At 42.2% G+C, this 20,540-nt stretch overlaps 1 long non-coding RNA gene across 2 annotated transcripts in view; it reads right to left on the reverse strand.

Moving 5' to 3' along the window:
- Nucleotides 1-20,540, reverse strand: part of LOC105086564 (uncharacterized) — a 482,576-nt gene that overhangs the window by 170,640 nt on the left and 291,396 nt on the right. For both annotated transcript variants that reach the window (XR_010379613.1, XR_010379612.1), the window contains one exon: nucleotides 9,552-9,664. This is a non-coding gene — a long non-coding RNA (uncharacterized LOC105086564). The remainder of the gene's footprint in view (nucleotides 1-9,551; nucleotides 9,665-20,540) is intronic.

The raw sequence follows: 20,540 nt of genomic DNA on the forward strand, positions 1-20,540 counted from the left end.
GTCATAAAACCAAAAATGCAAGAAAGTTCACCAGGTAACCAGGCAGGAGGATGAAAGGAGGGAAAAGGAACTGGGATGGGACCTGCGCCCCTAGGAGGGGGCTGCGAAAGAGGGAAGGTTCCCGCATCCTGGGGACTCCTTCACTGGTGGGTAGATCAGCCAGGACAGAAAGGGAGCCTCAGAGGCTCAGAGGAGAATGCAGCCGCCAGTGCGCAGCAGGCAGAACAGGGCCAGACCAGCACAGGTGGGCCTGGCCACCTCGCTGCACTCCCTAGCCTGAGCAGCACGCCTGCTGTGCGTGCAGAGGCTGGGAGCTGAAACGTGGGTTTTAGAGGACAGACCTGGGGGAAGACCGAGGGCGTGTGCAGGCAGGAGGCCAGATGTGCCACTGAAGCTCCACTGCTAACCCGAGTGCTCGAAGGGAGAGGTGGAGCGGCCACAGCGGCCCCGCTCTCTGGGAGCTCACAGCAGGCGTGGCTCCGCTCTGCAGGTTCTGGGAGTGCTGACGCTCAGGCAGGCTGCCCACATGTGGAGGCCGAATACAAGCCGATCCCCAGGGGCTGCATGACTGTGGAAGTGGAGCTGAAATCTGCGTGTCCCCGTGGCTCTGTGATTTGTAGGCTTGTGTGCTGCTGGCGAATTTGTAAACTCAGTGCCTGCGGGACATCCGAGTGGATTACTGGTGTGTCCGTGGCTGAGGCAGGTGAGGGGCAGGCTGTGAGAGTGCACGTGCGCAGAGGCACGGCTGGGGCGGCGGCTGACCCCACAGCCCCCATGGCAGGCGCGAGCGCACGACCACGGCAGTGCTGACACCCGACCGCGGGGTCCCACACCAGCGGATCTGCACTAGCAGCTCTGCGAGCACAGAGGCTGAGGGACACCCAGGGCAGCTGCCTGAATTCCCAGGGCTGACGTGAAGCCAAGGGCAGCAACAGAAACGGTGCACTCTGTGAGCCCATACAACAGGTGACAGGCAACACCACAGAGCACACTTTCCAGGAGACAGGGGAATACTCAGGGGCTCCTCTCCAAGTGCGAGCACCCCAGTCCTGTCCAGTTCCCACCACGGTTCAGAAACGGATCTGGGGGCCTCTACTCCAACAACAGGAGAGCAGACCCAGCGCCCGACAGGGCTATGACAACCACAGAGCACAGAGGTGGCTCCACTCAACGTCCAGTGTGGGCTCTGGTCACCGCAACACCAACCACACCTCCTACCAAGGGGATAACAGCCAGCACACAAAGAGGAGAGGTGTGGCAGGCTCCCGCGCTACAAACAGCCCTTACACCAAAAATACTAGACTCACGGAGCCTATGCAGGGGGACATTCACATAAAAATAGCCCTTCAAGACGAGAGCAGATAACTGTTTCTCCTAAACTCATAAAGTCTGAGAACTATAAGTAAAATGAAGAAGTAGAGGAAAGACTCCTAGATAAAAGACCAAGAGAATTCTCCTGAAAGAACAAACAATGAAAGCCATCTCCAGTTTACCATTTCCCAAATTCAAAAAGGAGATAATGAAAATACTGAAGGAATTCAGAAAGCTTATTGTAGAAATGAAGATTACTATCAAAAGGAAATAGAAACTATAAAGAGGAGCCAATTAAAATTAGAAAACTCATTTGCCCAGATAAAGACTCAATTAAAGGCAATAAACAGCAAACTGAATTATGCAGAAGAACAAAAAAGTGATCTGCAAGATAAAATAACGGAAATCACCCAATCAGAACAACAGACAGAAAGACCGATGAAAATAAAGAAAGCACTATACGAGATCTACAGGATAATATAAAGTGCCCCAGTCTATGCATAATAGGGGTCCCAGAAGGAGAAGAAAGAGGTAAGAGGACTGAAAATGTATTGGAGGAAATTATGCCTGAAAAGTTCCCAAACCTGAAGAAGGAAAGAGGTATCCAGATAAAGGAAGCATGGAGGGTCTCAAACAAGATGAACCCAAACAGACCTACACCAAGACATTATAATTAAAATGACAAAAGGTAAAGATAGAGAGGATTCTAAAGGCAGCAAGAGAAAAACAAAGCATTCATTACAAGGGAACCTCCTTGAAGCTATCAGTTGATTTCTTTACAGAAACACTGCAGGCCAGAAGGGAGTAGCACGAGATATTAAAGTCCTGAAAGAGAAAGTCCTGCAACCTAAGATTCTCTACCCAGCAAGATTATTATTTACAATCGAAGGAGAAATAAAGAATTTCTCAGACAAGCAAAAACTAAAAGAATACAGCAATACTAAGCTTCTTCCAAAAGAAATATTGAAAGGTCTTCTCTAAACAGCAAAGATGTAAGAATCTATAAAAAAGAGAAAATCACAAGTGGAAAGTAGTAATCCAGTATACAGATTAAAAAAACACAAAAATTTTGGGGAAAGCAGTGGTGACTACAATGAAGTAAAAGGATAAACATCAAGATATAAGAGGATATCAAAATCATAAAATGTGGGGGAGAAGAGTAAGAAAATGTTTTTTTTTTTTTCAGAATGTGTTTGAGTCTATAATGACCACCAGTCTAAAGCAAAGAGATATAGTAATTGGTTAACACACCTGAAAAAGAGGGTAACCACAAATCACAACATACAACAGATTCACAAAAACCAAAAAGAAGAGAATACAACCATAGTAGAAAAGAAAATCAACAAACCACAAAAGGAAGAATGGACAGAAAAAGAAAGGAACAAAGAAGAAATACAAAATCAACTGGAAACCAAGGTTTAAAATGGCAATAAATACCTATCTATCAATAATTACCTTAAATGTCAAAGTACTAAATGCTCCAATCAAAAGACAGAGTGGCAGATTGGATAACAAAACAAGAGCCCACAATATGCTGCCTTCAAGAGACTCACTTCAGGGCAAAGGAGGCACACATATTGAAAGTGAAGAAATGGAAAAAAATACTTCATGAAGATGGAAATGACAAGAAAGTAGGGGTAGCAATATTCTTATCTGACAAAATAGACTTTAAAACAAAGGCCATAAAGAAAGATAAAGAAGGACACTAAGTAAATGATAAAAAGATCAATGTAAGAAGAGGATATTACACTTGCTAACATATATGCACCCCATAAAGGAGCATGTAAATCCATAAAGCAAATACAAACAGACATAAAGGCAGACACTGACAGAAATGTGATAATAGTAGGAGACTTTTAACACCCTACTCACATCAATGGACAGATCTTCCAGACAAAAAATAAGACAACAAAGATTCTAAATAATGTAACAGAATGGTTAGATTTAATTAACATTTTCAGGATATTTCATCTAAAAAACCCAGAATACACACTGTTTTCAAGTGCACAGGAAACATTCTCTAGGCTTGACCACATATTCAGTCATAAAACAAACTTCAAAAATTTTAAGAGGATAAAATTATTTCAAGCATCTTTTCTGACCACAATGGCATGAAACTAGAAATCCATTCACAGAAAGTTAAGTGGGGGAAAAAAAAAAAGTTACATGGAAACTGAACAACATGCTACTAAGAAACCAATGGATCATCAATGAAAACAAAGAGGAAATTAAAAAATACTTTCAGACAAACGACAATAAAAACACAGCCACACAAAATCTACAGGATGCAGTGTAGGAAAAGCAGTCCTAAGAGGGAAATTCACAGTGATACAGGTCTTCCTCAAAAACCAGGTCTCAAATGAACAACCTAACCTATCGCCTAAAAGCATTAGAAAAAAGAATAACAGCAAAATCTAAAGTCAGCAGAAGGAAAAAATAATAAAGATCAGAAAGGAAATAAATAAAACAGAGATTAAAAAACAATAGAAAAAAAAATCAATAGAACCAAGAGCTGGTCCTCTGAAAGGGTAAACAACATCCACAAACCTCTGGCCAGGTTCACCAAGAGGGAAAGAGAGGACCCAAATAAACAAAATAAGAAGTGAAAGAGGAGAAATAACAACTGATACCATGGAAATACAAAAAACCGTAAGAGAATACTGTGAACAATTATATACCAACAAATTGGACAACCTAGAAGAAGCAGACAAGTTTTGAGAAACATACAGTCCATCAAGACTGAATCAAGAAGATAATTTGAACAGACTGATCACTAGTGCTGAAACAGAATCTGTAATAATAATAATAATAAAAACTCCCTGCAAACAAAAGTCCAGAATTAAATGGCTTCACTGAGGAATTCTACAAAACATGTAAAAGAAGAACTTATACCAATCCTTCTCAAACTTTTCCCAAAAAATGAAGAGGAGGGAACACCCCCAAAGCCATTCTATGCCACCATCACTCTGATACCAAAACCAAAGACACTACAAAAAAAAAATATATATCTATATATCTATATATCTATATCTATATCTATATCTATATATATCAATCAATCCAACAATACATAAAAAAGATCATACACCATAATCAAGTGAGATTCATCCCAGGGTCACAAGGATGGTTCAACATATGCAAATCAATCAATGTGATGTTCTACATCAACAACAAAAAAAGTCAAAAACCACACAGTTATTTCAATAGATACAGAGAAAGCCTTTGATAAAATGTAACATCCATTCATGATCAAAATTCTCACCAAAATGGGTACAGAGGGAATATGTCTCAACATAATAAAAGCTATGTATGACAAAGCCACAGCCAACATAATACTCAATGGTGAAGAGCTGAAAGGCTTCCTGCTAAATTCAGAAACAAGACAAGGATGCTCTCTGTCACCACTTCTATTCAACATAGTATTAGAAGCCCTAGCCACAGAAATCAGACAAGAGGAAAATAAAGTAGAAGAGATCCAAATTGGAAGATAAGAGGTACAGTTGTCATTATATACAGATGGCATGATACTATATATAGAAAATTCTAAAGACTCCACACAAAAATTCCTAGAACTGATAAACCAATTCAGCAAGGTAGCAGGATACAAGATTAACAAGCAGAAATCTGTTGCATTTCTTTACAATGACAGTGAAATATTAGAAAATGAAAGTTAAAAAACAATCTCTTTTAAAATCACATCAAAAAAAAAATAATAAAATACTAGGAATAAACCTAACCAAGGAGGTGAAAGACAATATATGCTGAGAACTATAAAACAGTGATAAAGGAAACTGAAGATGACTCAAAGAAATGGAAAGATATCTCATGTTCATGGAATGGAAGCATATTATTAAAATGGCCATACTACCCAAATAAATCTACAAATTTAATGTGATCACCCTCAATTATCCCCATCACATTAACACAGAACCAGAACAAATAATCCCAAAATTTATGTGAAACCATAAAAGGCCCAGAATTGCTAAAGTAATCCTGAGGAAGAACAACAAAGCTGGAGACATAACCTCCCAGACTTCAGACAATCCTACAGAGTTACAGTAATCAAAGCAGTGTGGTACTGGCACCAAAACAGACATATGGATCAATGGAACAGAACAGTGAGTCCAGAAATAAACCTGCAGACCTATGGTCAATTAATCTTATACAAAGGAGGCAAGAATATACGATGGAGAAAAGACACTCTCTTCAGCAGTGGTGTTGGGAAAGCTGGACAGCCGCATATAAATCAATGAAGTCAGAACACTTCCTCACACGATACAAATAAACTGCATATGGCTTAAAGATTTAAATAGAAGACAGGATACCATAAAGCTCCTAGATGAGAACATAGAGAAAACATTTTTGGACATAAATTGTACCAGTGTTTTCTCAGGTCAGTCTCCCAAGGCGATAAAAGTGAAAGCAAAAATAAACAAATGGCACCTGATGAAATTTATAAGCTTTTACACAGCAAAGGAAACCAAAAACAAAATGAAAAGACAACCTATGGTCTGGGAGAAAACATGTGCAAACAATGCAACCAACAAGGGCTTAATTTTCAAAATACACAAACAGCTCATACAACTCAATAGCAAAAAAACAAACAACCCCCTCTCCTCAAATGGTCAGAAGACCTAAACAGACATTTCTCCAAAGAAGACATATCAAGGTCAACAGGCACATGAAAAGACACTAAACATCACTAATTACTAGAGAATTGCAAATCCAAACTACACTGAGGTATCGCCTCACACCAGTCAGAATGGCCATCTTTCAAAAATCCATAAATGACAAATGCTGGAGAGGCTGTGGAGAAAAGGGAACCCTCCTACACTGCTGGTGGGAATGCAGTTTGGTGCAGCCACTGTGGAAAATAGTATGGAGATTCCTCAAAAGACTAGGAATAGACTTGCCATATGACCCAGCAATCCTACTGCTAGGTATATATCTGGGGAAAACTCTAATTCAAAAAGATACATGCACCCCAATGTTCACAGCAGCACTATTTACAATAGTTAAGACATGGAAGAAACCTAAGTGTGCACTGACAGATGACTGGATAAAGAAGTTGTGGTATATTATACAATGGAATACTACTGAGCAATAAAGAATAAAATAATGCCATCTGCTGCAACACGGATGGACCTGGAGATCGTCATTCTAAATGAAGGCAGTCAGAGGAGATGGAAAGAGCATTTTTCAATCAAAAGATTGTAATTGTTTCAACTATTAGGTGTTTTGTGGGGAAAAAAATAAACAGCAATCAGTAATCAGAATTTGTTAAACTCTTGGAATACACTATTCCATTTCTTACTTATTTTACAGAATTTCCCATCCAAGTCTATTCTGGGATTCCCAATGCTATGCTGGTTCTAAGAGCTGAACACTGGAAACAACAGAAATGTCATGGTTAAATAATACATGAGGACGTAACCATAAAATGGTGTGATTTTCCAGCTATGAAACAGAAGGAATCGCTAAAGACAAGGAAGAAGGGTGAGCAAAACATCTGAAGTAAAAATACTCTCAACAACAGTCCACATTTCAGGGGACAGGCAGGAGAGAGACACGGAGAGGGAAGCATCTTGACTTTTCAGTTTCCATCTTTTTACCATTTTGAACTTTCTTACAACGTGTGTGCTACAATGTTTCCAGGTTTCTTTTTAATCCATAATATATTATGACTTTTCCTTCTGTGTTAACCATTTTAGGAGATTCTTCTTTTAAACTGCACTAGAGACGTTTTCCCCCAGACATGTACAATTGTGTCAAGGGCAAGCATGAAAAGAATTTAAGGTAATGTTTAAATATTTAATCCAAGACTAATGGTTGTGGTCAGGACAAAAGGGGAGGGGGAGAGACAGCAAAAAAGAGACTGATGCATGTGAGTTGAGGGGAAAATCACTCATGGAGGCATTGAGACTTCAAACTGGGTGGAATTCCAGGAGAAAAACGTAGTTACCAAATGAAAACATCTAAAAAAGTGGTGTATCTTTCGTAAGGTTGTGTGAGGGAAGAGACAAAGAGCACTTTTCTAATAGGATTAAAACGGCCTGAGAGGGTTTTATCAATTGCCCCTAATTTTACCAGCCTGGGACCTGCCATTCAACTTGCCCTAACGCCCACAGGCACCTCTGAAGTCAGTCAACACAGACACGCACCCTCCCACCCCCGACCCCGACCCCAGCATCAGTACAACCAGGTGCGCAAGCCACGGTCCCCAGGAGGAACAGGTTTTCCTCTCACACACACGGCTGAAATGCCACATCCTTAAGAGACCTGCAGCCCTGCTCTCCCAAACATGCTTCAGTCCCAAGTTCTCAGTACAGGCGTCCAATGACAGCCGTCTCACCAAGTAGAATTACAAGAGCTTAAAGCAGCAGCATTTGCTAGAACATGGACGGAAAATCAAACCCAGATGAGGTCACCAGGAAGTTTAAATTAGGACGATTCCCTAATAATTTGTTCTCATGCGGCCCCAGGCTGTGTGTGAAACCGAAAATAAAGAATACAAGATCAAGTCGCCCCCGGGCTCGGTTTAACTGCATCCTCTGTTATGTTCCAATTCCTAAACTGTTGTTAGCAAATTAGGTAATGCGTCTGTGTCTGTCAGCGGAGGACTTGGTCACAGTCAACGCCCTCATGAGGAAGCTCATCTAGTGATGAGGGCCTCTTACCAGACAGCAGAGGCGTGTAAAGCTCCCCTGGCTGGGCGAATGCCTCGAGGAATTTTAAAGCCATCTCTCCAATAAGGAACATCAAATACTTCAACAGACAATGGGTTTTTCCCTCTCATTTACTGAGGCAGATAAATCACCTTGAAAGGAACCGGGCCTGGTTACCTCATTATTTCTAACAGGTTTGCAGAGAGGGAAAAACCGCAGCCTTCCAAACAGACACTTCCTCCACTTCTGCACGAGAAGGAAGGGGCACAATTCAGAGATCCCGCGTCCTGGGCCTTGAGGGCTACTGGTGTCAAAGTCTGTGTTCCCTTCACGACTGATGCCCCTGGCGGGACGGGGTGGACTCACTGGGTGTCAAGCAAACCTTTCAATTTCTTTCCTTGCGCATGCTAGGAAATGCAGACAACAGAATGAACGCAGGGGTACGGCTTAAACAGCCACAACCTTTCTTTCTTTTTCTTTTTCTTTTTCTTTTTTTTTTTCGGTATTTGATTGAATGTAGTTTTGAACAACAAATACTGACACTGCACTCACAGGAGTAAAAACGACTCTCTAGATCAGTGATTCTCAAAATGCAGCACCAGTATCACCTGGGGACCTTCCGCAAATGGAAATTATTGTGCCCCATGGAGACTGACCTACGGAATCAGGAATTCGGGGTGGGGCCCGGCTCTCCCCGTCAGCAGAGCCTCTACGTGGGTCTGGTGTGCAGTGAGGGGTCGGAGCCGCCGCCCCGCGTGCTAACCAGGATTGGCAGCACTCTTTGAACAAGAACCCTCCACTGTAGTGTATCTGCAGTGACAGACAGGGCCACGTTGGTATTCATATGGCCTAGTTAACTCATTTTCTCTTAGAAAAACTTCTGTTTTCCAATCACGGTTAACGGACCGACTGACTCAGAAGTGGAGATACGCTTGCGGTTACCTAGTAATACCAACGTGCGAGCGTCTACACAACCTTCTCTGCTTTGGAGGCATGTCTGAAGAACTCACAAAATGGGTCCTCAGCTAAAAAGGCTGGCACTGCCTCGGGAAAATAGCGCGTGGTCCCTGTTGATGGGGGCACACGGCACGTAAGCCATGCTAAATGCTGGGCATCAATCACGTACACCTCAAAAGGCCTGTGACACGGGTCCTCATGTTATCTGCCTCAGACACAGAACAACCCAGCTTCCAAGAGGTTGACTGTCTCACCCTGGGCACAAGGCCGGCAAATCCGGTCTCAGACGCCGGGCTGTAAAGGCCACGCCTTTCCCCTCATTCATGAGCAGAACGACCGTCATGCTCTTCCTAGTTACAGGTGACAATTCTTTTTAACCTCCCTTGAACTGTTTAGCCAAAAACAGACTTTACTGTCCATATTCCGATTGAAAGCTGTGAAGCTAAACCCCTCTGGCCAGAATCACAACCCAGCACCGTGGCAGTCATCCAGGGTCCGATTATGTGTGGGAAGAGGGACTGTCAGCTAGGACAGAGGACCTGGGGGGTGACAACAGACTGGGAGAGCGGCCTCCCTCGAGTGCAATCGGGACAATATTTCTAGACCCACATCACCCACCTTTCACTCTTCTAAGCACGGTTCCGCCCCAAAAGTGGCTCCGGTTAGAGGTGGTGTCCACTCTAAGATGTCACTTTTCATAAATCGTCAGCCAGCACCTTCGTCTCCAGGACCTACCAGTAAAAAGAGAGACATTACATGTATTGTGGAAGGATGAAAAGGCACTCAAGAATTATAATAGTTAATAAAGAATTAAATGGGTTCAAAAGGTGGAATGCAAGATCCTTGTAGACACACTGAATTCCACGGTTGACATTAAAACTTTTCGAGAGTTTGTATTTAAACTATATAGTATAAAGGAACACAGGTTATGTTTCAGCTAGCATGTGTCTGCGTGCACGTGTGTGTGTGTGTGTATTTTGTGCAAGAGGAGATCCAGCCAAAACATACATCCCCAGGAATAGTGGGCTTTTGTGTCTCGGTGTTCGCGGTATGCTAAAAGAAGCTTGAGTCCCTGCTTTCAACTTCATCTGCATGGATTTTATTTTTCTGGATTTAACAGCAATCCCTACGGACTGGGAAGGGTTTCCTGGCGAGGTGGGTCGGGGCCGTCTGTATGTTTCACCTGGACTGTTCCACCCTCACCTCACGCAGTCTACCCCCCTGCCCTGAGGTCAGAGTAAACCTATTAAAATGTAAGTCAGATCTTATTCCCTCTCTGCTCAGATCCTCCCAGTGACTTCTAGCTAGTTCAGTGGGAACAGAGGGGCCCCCAGCCCCGCCCGGTCTGGCCCTCCACACCCCACCTTGTTCTCGCCACCATCCTGCCTTGCCTACTTCCTGGAAAACTTCACATCGCTCAGCCCCCACTTCCCTAACCTTCAGGACCCTCTAACCAGCCTTCTTCTATTTCTACAGCTCTCCTCACTACCAGATACACCACATCTTCATTTGTCCGTTTCTGCCCCCACAATGAAGTATCTAGGACCCCGGACTTGCTGGGGAGCATGGTGAACAGGGCCATGCCCTTCCCAGGCTCTCAGTCAGTATCTGTGCCACGAGTGAACAGCCAGCGAGACACAGACCAGCAAGGAGGGAACCTCAGTAGACAAACCACACAAATCCCACCCATGTGGTCCCCCCCAGAACGGTGGCCCACAGACTCCAGCGTGTATCTCCCTGGAGCTGGTTCTCATGAGGAGCAGATTAAACACCTCCCGCCTATTCATCCCCGGCAGGAGGGACACAGCCCTTCCCCGAAGGGCTGGCCCATGTCCAACAGCAAACACACCTGCCATCTTAACTTCCTGTCCCAGGTTCTAGTTTCCATAACTGCCTCCCCTCCTCCTTCCTGGTCCTCAGATCTCTAGTAATACAACCTGCACGGCTGAGATGGAGGGGGCAAGGTGCCTTCATGAGACCTTCAACCTCTACTTCACATTCTGCAAAGTCTTTTCATCTTTCCTCCTCTGTGACTAGGTATGGCCTGTACTCACCGGCAGGAGCTAAGATGTTGAACTGTCACCAGGAATTTGAGAAAGAAATGTATTTCCCATGTTTTCTTTGGCATGGGTCACAGCAGAGTTTCAAGCAACTTTCTTTACATTACATGAATTACATGATTTCACAATTCTAAGAGGCTCTAAGTTTATCTAAAGAACGGTGTCCACAGACAATGAGAGAATGGCCAAGGGCAACGAGTGTGGGACTGAGAGTAAAGGCTGAAAAGGACATTTGAAGTGTGTACAGTTATGCACAGTCATCTGATTAAAACTCAGTGCCCTGAACAATGGACTTACTGCTAATTATTTTATTTCTGGTTTGAAAACAGATTGAGGAGCCAATCTGAAGTTCTGGCGACACATTCTCCTGCCCAGAACTACCAACTGGTTTAAGCAATTTCGATACAAAATTGATTTAAGGAGAGTGACGTAAGGATGTTTCGACCTCACTGAAGTATCCTGGGGGTGTCCTCTCACCTCTGTGAGTCTCACTGGCCTCATCTACAAGAGGAACCCTTGACTGGACTGGCTGTCGCTCCCTTGCGTACGTCCTTCCACTTTATTGTGCGTCCACCAAGCCCGGGGCCTCAGTGCAAGAACCACCCTGTCTACGGCAGTTTACACAAGTTTCAGAAGGTCTCCTGTGACCATGGGACAGGTACCCCTTTGCAGATCACTCCATCAGAAGGAAAAGCAAATTCTCAGCCAACAAGCCAGGACAGCTGCACACCCACGATGTCAGCTGTAAACTGCGTGGCAAAATGGGTCACACAACGACATTAAGCCATGGGCTTAACAACATTGTTAAACCCACGTTTTACCCATGGCGTATTGAACTTTTTGGATTTTGACTCCAGCATTTCAAACAGAAGGGTCCTCCTCCTGTACATTTCCTTCTGAAATCACTGATGGTCCCTGATGGTCACTGAATGTTCACCAGAGCCGCCTGCTGAAAACTTCACTGAGCTTTGCAACACCCGTCAGCTTCCGAGCTGCTCGGTGAGTCTTGCCAAAGCAAGCAGTGATTTAATACATCATTAACAAATGAAGTATTTTCCAAAACAGGGATTTCACTTCAGTGCTCTCTCAGAGTGGGGGTTTCCCTTTGCTAATACAAAATCATCCCACACAATGCAGCGTATGCCCCATGAGACACAGAAGGCCAGTCAGCTCCCTCAGCAACGCACTTTCAGATGCCAGCTTCCCTCTGCCCATAGTGGATGCTTCTCTCACCCACCAGCAGAGCCTTCTCTGCGAGGAAACCTGCCTGCACACCTCACTCTGACACTTAACTTTGTTGTTAACATGACAGAGGCTGTAATCACTTATCTAACTGATGACGAAAAAGAAAAACCTTTCGGTCAGAAGTTACCTTAAGGCTATGGTGATGAGGTAAAATTATGATATCTGAACACACGATGTCTCTGGGGATAATTTCTCCTATAAAACACACCCCTGCTCCTTTATGCACCTCAAAAGCTGTGGTTCTGTCTCGACGAAGGAAGAGTTTGCTCCTTCCTCACCTTGGGTGCATGTGGCAATACCCAGAGAAAGTTTCTGTTGTCAAAACGGGGCAATGGAAATGCTACTGGCATCTCGGGAGTAGCAGCTGAGGACGCTGCTTACCATCCTCTACTGGACTGGGCAGCCCCAGCACAGCAGGTTTATCCGGCCCCAAGCGTCACCAGTGCCCACGTTCTGAATGCCTCAGTAAAGGAGAGAAAGACAAAATTCGCCTTTCAGTAAAGCTTTTGGTGGCTTATTCCATCACTATTTTTTTTTTTTTTTTTTAGTATCTTGGATCTTCTCAATTATTTTATAATTTCGTATTTTTAGTAGTCAAGTTCGCATCTAACTAGCTCCAGCCCAAATCCCCAGGCCTGGTAGTGGGATGCCTGCTTTGCTGATGCTGATCAACACGCTGACACCGACGGTGAGTCCACTGCCGTGACTAAAGCTCTACTTCTAGGAAAATTAACACCTCCTGCTCCAGCACCGGTCGAAACGTCCCTTCCTTGTCTGAGTGAACTCATATCTACTGCACGGACTCATGGATGAGTGGCGATCCAACCACACATAAAGGAGCCAATGAAAGTGCACTCCTTTTATTTTTAAATCATTCTACTTTCTGCTAACGACAGGAAGTCACTTGGCTCGGACCTGAGCCTGAAACTCTAACGTCACTTGCTACGGTCCTCTAAAAATGCAAACGTAAGACAAGGTTATTTTTACTTGTTGAAGGAAGGAAGGAACACTTCCTCAGACTGCACTCTTAGGACATTTCTTTCTCTTCTGTTATTTGAGTGGGGTCATAATTCCTGAGGGAACAAGTCACGATACTGCTTTTTTGTTGAATGTCCGCTGCACTTTCTGAGAATTAGTAAACCATACTGAAGGTTTCTTCCTGCTACGAAAGCAGCTCCTGTTCACTGACTGCATGAAATCAAGCTTAGGAAAAAATGAAAAAGACAAAATGGAATTTATTTCTACAAACTTCCAGCAATCAATTTGTTTTCCTGTTTCAAACCACTTTAACTTCTACCTACAAAAATCTGTTTTAATTAGTTTAATATGTGGGATAAAGAGAAATTTTAGTCAAATGTATAGACATACAGGGTGACCCTAAATAAAGAAGTGTTTTGTTTTTTGCTTATTTACTTTTTATTGAATAGGGTTGACTTACAATGTTGTGTTAAGTTTCTGGTATACAGCAAAGTGATTCTGTTATATATATAAATACATATATTCACTTTCGTATTATTTTCCACTATGATCTATTACAAGGCATTGAACAGCTCCCTGTGCTACACAGTAGGTCTTTGTTGTTTATCTGTTTTATATATAGTAGTTTGCATCTCCTAATCCCAAACTCCTAATTCATCCTTCCCTTTTGGTAACCATAAGTTTGCTTTCTTTGTCTGTGAGTCTGTTTCTGTTTTGTAAATAAATTCATTCGTATCTTTTTTTTTTTTTTTGAAGATTCCACATATAAGTGATATCATATGATATTTGTCCTTCTCTTTTTGACTTACTTTACTCAGTATGATAATCTCTAGGTCCACCCATGTTGCTGCAAATGGCACCCCAGTGTTCACAGCAGCATTATTTACAATAGCCAAAACACGGAAACAGCCTAAATGTCCATCAACAGGTGACTGGATAAAGAAGAGGTGGTATATTTATACAATGGAATACTACTCAGCCATAAAAACCAACAACATAATGCCATTTGCAGCAACATGGATGCTCCTGGAGAATGTCATTCTAAGTGAAGTAAGCCAGAAAGAGAAAGAAAAATACCATATAAGATCGCTCATATATGGAATCTAAACAAACAAAACCAACCAAACAAACAAACAAAAACAAAGCGTAAATACAGGACAGAAATAGACTCACAGACAGAGAATACAGACTTGTGGTTGCTGGTTGCCAGGGGGGCGGAGGGTGGGAAGGGATAGACTGGGATTTCAAAATTGTAGAATAGATAAACAAGATTATACTGTATAGCACAGGGAAATATACACAAAATGTTATGGCAGCTCACAGAGAAAAAAATGTGACAATGAGTGTGTATATGTCCATGTGTGACTGAAAAATTGTGCTGAACACTGGAATTTGACACATGTAAAATGATTATAAATCAATAAAAAATGTTAAAAAATTTAAAAAAAGAAGTTGTGATATAGATGAATAGATAGACAGACACGATGGAATACTATTCAGCCATGAAAAAGAATGAAATAAAGACATATACTTTGGATCTTCAGTGTGATAACAGCTGACATAATTACACATGAAATGATTCGATGCCTGAAAATTTCTTCAACATAATGTTATGGGCACAGGATGGAGGTATGGATGGGAAGGACCAACAAAGGGTCAGTGGTTTGGGGGCTGAGGAATAGGATCAGGGAGGCCTGTTACACAGTTCTGTCTGTTTTTGTATGTGCTCAAAATTCCCATAATGGAAATCTTTCTTAGAGTGTGCTTTAAGGACATACTTTCCACACTCATCTTTTAAATGAGGGAGCTAGACACAGCACCCTGTGTGCTTTTAAGATTATGTGGGCAGATTCTCAATAGAGTGAAATAAAAGTCCAGGCGTCCAGCTCCAACACCAGTTGTTGTCCAGTCCTGGTAAGACAGCCTCTGTCCTACCCTTTCTTAGCTTTTCTGTACAAAATACTCAGTCAACAGAGTCACCGCTTCCTTCCTATGATCAAGTTCAGAGAACGTCATTTGCCTACTTTAAAATCTTCCTTCTTTCCCACCCCTCACAGTAACAAGTTCCAACCTGCCTACTGAGATATTTCTATGTTTATTCTCCTGGTTGATAGGCAGTACTCATCAACAGTACAGATTTTAATTTTTCTTCTACTCCATCAGTCAGCAAACTATTGCTTACAGGACAAATCCTGGCTCACTAGCAGGTGTTTGTAAATAAAGTTTTATTGGCACACAGCCATACCCAATTGTTCATGTGCTGCCTATGGCTGCTTTTCTGCTAAAAGGGGCAGGCTGAGTAGTTCTGACAGAGAATGCAAACCCTAAAATGTCACTGTCCGGCCATTAACAACAACAACAACAACAACAACAACAAATTTGCCTCTTGTTTATCTTATAATAAACAAAATGTGGAATATTTTTTAATGTGACGCATATTTATGGTATTCAATTTTTGTTACACATTGAATATGCATAGTACTCAAAGAAGTTCTACCATCCCTTGATAAAATAACACAATTGCTAAGAAAACAAGAAATTTGGGCCTCATGCAGAGGAAGGGAAATATCTTGATTTATTTTTTCCTTTTCTATACTTGAAGTCTTTTGTTTCCATTTATTCCACTTTAATATATTTTTTATGCCACTGAGCAACAGCTCATGATTTGGGCTTCATGTGATCAAAATATTTCCCTCTAAAAGAATCACTGTAAATGAAAGAAATAAGTGCCTAAACTCTGGAATTTTAGTGAGTTTAGCCTCTGTTTGAGAAAAAGGTGGCTCTACTGTTTGTAAATACGAGGGGCTGGGCTGGTTTTTCAAGCATTACGGGGAGTAGGGGCTTGGTGTGGAAGAAGTTCAAGAGAACTGATCATACTTTCTTAGCGGGAAAGAGATTATTCCCCAGTTAGGAAACAGTTTCTCTTCCTGCACATGGATTTCCATTTGACTGCACTACCTTTGAGAACTGCTGTTGATTCTTGGAGACACAGAGAGAGAGGGAGAGAGGGAGAGAGGCAGAGAGAGAGTGTGTGTGTGCTTGTGTGTGTGTGTCTATGTATGTGTGTGCTTGATCTTTTTGCTTTCTAATAATTACCCTCTTGAAGAAAGTAGATTGAGGAGGTAAATCCTCCCCTCACAGTGACAGAGCGACCTGGAGGGCCTTAACCACGGAGTATTTCAGCACGTACAGGAGCTGTCCTGTCCATTAGTGTGGCCACTAGCCACGTGCGGCCATTTACATTCAACTTAATTAGAAGGAAATAAGATGAGAAGTTCAGTTCTTGTGTCACACGAGCCACATGTCAAGTGCTCAACAGCCAGGGAGGCTAGTGGCTGCTCTACTGGACAGCACAGGCTTACAGGGCACCACCACCGTCGCAGAAAGTTCTACTGGACGGCGTGGTCCTGGACTGCTCTCAGGAGTAGGGGGCCACGCCTCTTCTGCCAACACTGGCAGAACCAAATGAACTCAAGATTCTGGAAAAGGCAATGCTCTGAGGGACCACAGTCCATGGACTGCAGTCCTAGAGGAATGAGGGGTAACCCAAGGTGGGGACGAGCTGGCGAGTAGGAGTCGTGTTGTCTTGACAGTGAGTTGAGGGTTGGGTCCCTGGAGGTGTGAGCACTGAGGCCTCCCCTGCCCCTCTTCTCCTCTCTCTCCATCTCCATCTCTCTAATCCCTTCTCTGTCTAGAGTTCCTACCTTTCATTTTCACATTCTCTCACTCTGTCTCTCTCTCCCCCTAATTGGAAGAAAAGCCTGGCAGTCTTCAGGATTCCTGTGCATGGTTAGGTCTGGAATATACCAAGAGATGATGCCACGGAAAACAGTTTTCTTCCTTTTCCTTTGGACAGTAATACTTAGCATCTCATCGTGGGGAAGGTTAATTGGTCTTCTGTCACTCAGTTTAGCTCTTCATATTCCTAACCATTCACTGAAGTCTCTTTCACAAACCATCACAGGGAAGCTAAGGCAGGAAGTGTGACGTTATTCACATCACCCCTCTGCTGAGGCCCGTGACGGCAGGGACAGAGCTGATAAAGAACACGGATACTGGAGCATTCAGCTGCACGAGGTATGTTTCAAGCATTAGGGCTTGGGAGGGCAGTTTTCTGTTGTAAGAAAGTTGCAAAGTAAATGTATCCACTCAGCTTTTTGTTCTTTAGCTTCACTATGTATAAATGGAAGGAGAATCACCTGGTGCTAACTTTCAACTTTCCTATTTATATCCCATTTGTTTGCAAAACTTTTCATGAAAGTTACTCTTCCAGTAAGATCCTCACTTTATTTAAAAAAAAAATTTATTATAAATAACTTTAAAATAGAAAAGAAATGTTTCTAAAATTCTCATTGTAGGATACAACTTTCTTGGTAAAGAAGCATTTTATTCACCAAATATTTTTATGCTAAATTGTTAGCCATGAATGGATATTGAACTCATCAGTGAAGATGAATGAACAGAGGTCAATCAGCAGAATTGATTCTTAGTTACTGATCTGATTGCAGGATTACATGAATCACACATGAGTGAGTGTTCTTGTTTGTTCTAATACCATGAACAGCCCTTTGGGGAGAGCCGTGAGACTGGCTCATTTTTGGACTTTCTTCTCTTCGCCTGATGGACAGCCAATCATGGCAGTCTGCATTTCTCTCGTTCTAACTGGGAAAGTTAGCTCTGGTCTGGTTTCTCCAGCGTGAGAGACAGGGCCTCAGAATGGCCTGACTTCTCCTCTGTCCCAGACAACTTCTCACGGGGAGGGGAGGACACGCCAAGCTGAGACGGGACACTGAGGGTAGAGGATCGGAAACGGAAGAGGTGTGCAAAGAAAGACACAAAGTTTCTGCTTTAATTCAAGAACATAACTGCGTTTTGTAAGCTATGGTGGGCATTATCAAATATCAGATTTCAGACGATTTCAGATGAGTCTGAGACACATTCACCCATGCTGTTGACCCCGCCTCACCTGTAAGGTTTCCTCTCCCACTGTGTCCCTAGACGTTTTAGCTTCAAATACCTGCAGTTCAGCAGTTCTTTTAAAAGAATCACTCCAGCTCCCTTGTCTATCGTTAAATTTTTTAAAAATGCATTTAATAACTATACTTAAAAAGCATGATCCTTAAAAAATATTTCTCTCTCGCTGTCCAGCATACCTGGTATCCACACACCAAGAACCCTGGAAAGATGTTCTCTGAACATCAGCACAGACTGTGTCCAAGGGTAAATGTGGGCAAGTCATTGCAATGTTTCATTTCTCCAGGACTTTAAAATCCATAGAACCACACAGTTATTTTCATAATTTACTTAAGTCGATATTTTGCTTGACTTTTTTCAATTGCACATTTTTATGTAGGGGAGAGCTTTGCACTTAAACCTTTAAAGTGGCACATCTTTTACTGTGGACCAGGGCCAGACTCCTAGAAACAGAATTATAAGGCAAACACAAGAATCCCTTTAAGGTGCAGGACACGTGTCGTGTGTTTTCCAGGCTGCGCCTTCCTCGTGACCCTCCTCTCTCGTTTCTTCAAGAGCTGCTGATATAACCTCTCTTCTAAAATAATAATGCTGTTTGCATCAAAGGACAAAACATGCAAACTATATGCTTCTTTCACACTCTGCTTTTAAAAAGGTCAGATGCAACCTGGCCACCAGGATCTGGAAAAACAGCGAACTGAGTAAAAGCATGATGCTTTCAGATGCTCTTTCCAAAGGCTGATGTTTGCATCTCAGCTGTGGTCCCCAAGCCCCACCTGCTTCATCACCCTTCCAAAAGATGGAAACATGCTGAGGTCATGCTGTTCTGAATCAAAACTATTGAAAATACACACCTACCGAACTGACAAATGATCCACCAAACGTTTCCTCTTAATGTATCATAAAACCAAAGTCCTACTCAAACAGTGTAGTAGTGTACCCTCTGCCCAAACCCCTACCTTGTTTTATGTAAAAAGCTAATCACAAAACATCCAGACAATAATTTTTGGTATTGTGCAAACAACAGCAATCCCTACAAAGAGTTTTTTAAATAAATCGTGTAAATGTTTGTAACTAATCAGAATAAATACAACTACTTTCCAATCAGTATATTTTCAATAAAACCCACATTTTATATTTAATTTATTTTTATAGTTATATATACACACACAACTTGTACATGGAGATATCTCAGAGGATCATATTGAAATGACCTATTTGTGAAGTGACAAATCAGTTACATTAACATGCCATTTTTTGGAGTCCAATAGTTGTCTCTAAACGTAGAGTTATGCTAACTTGCTATGAACTTCACTAAGAATTATATTCCAAACGACTTTAAATATTATTGGCATGTGTACATATTAAAGCCCAAACAGCCCCCCAAATTGACACGTTTCAGTATCACAAAGTGGCTATGAACCAGGAGATATCAGAGCACCAAATAGTTTCCAACACTAAAAAACCTCACGTGTCTATATCTGGACTTGCTGTCTAATATATAAACTAGTTAGAAATCCAGTAAGATTTGAATGAACAGCTTCCATCATGTTTTTTTTCTTTTTAATCTACAACCTTTACTGAGTCATCATGGTCACTGAGCACTGTACTCAGTGGAATCTCAAACTGGAAGGGCTTGGAGGTGGACATCTGAACAGCTTAGGAAAAGTCTCACTTCATCAGGAGAGTTCCTAAGGTTTTCTCTTTCAGCCCACCCTTTCTTTCATCTTAGTCTTGTTTAAAAGATTTAAATCTTTTTAGACTGATGAGGATGGCGGTTCAAGCCAAGAAAGAGTGGGTGGGAATTCAAAGCCTTAAGCTGCAACTAGAATGCAAATGCTATTCTAACATAATTTGAACCTGATTGAACTGCCCAAATTTCAACCATCCTCGAGCAAAAACAGGAAGTCTGAACCTCAGCCAGAAAGAGATTCCCTGAATTCCAAGTGGAAATAGAGTTATTTCTCCCTTCCTTGAAGTTGTATTGGGCCCAAACGTGTAGCCTAGAAAATAATAATTAAATGTCATTTTTGGACCAACTGATGAGTTAGTTTTGAAGTACCTACTATAAAAAAAAAAAAAAGAAGAAGAAAGAAAAAATTACTCTCCTGTAAAAAGACACAAAATCAAATTGTCTTTTGGCTCAAAATTTTCTTCACATTTTATTGAAGTCTCTCTTCTTTCTTGAAATAAAAATTTCTGTTGCTTTGGTTCCAGAAGAAAACACGAGTGTGCTCTCATCTTTGGCGCCACAGCAGACAGGAACGGCCACGCTACCAGGATTGCAGCCCCCCAAAATCGGCCCCTTGACTTTTGATTAAGAAGTGAAGAAAATAACAGATAGAGCCCT

Source organism: Camelus dromedarius, chromosome Y, assembly GCF_036321535.1.
Source record: "Camelus dromedarius isolate mCamDro1 chromosome Y, mCamDro1.pat, whole genome shotgun sequence".
In the NCBI taxonomy this organism is placed as follows: domain Eukaryota; kingdom Metazoa; phylum Chordata; class Mammalia; order Artiodactyla; family Camelidae; genus Camelus; species Camelus dromedarius.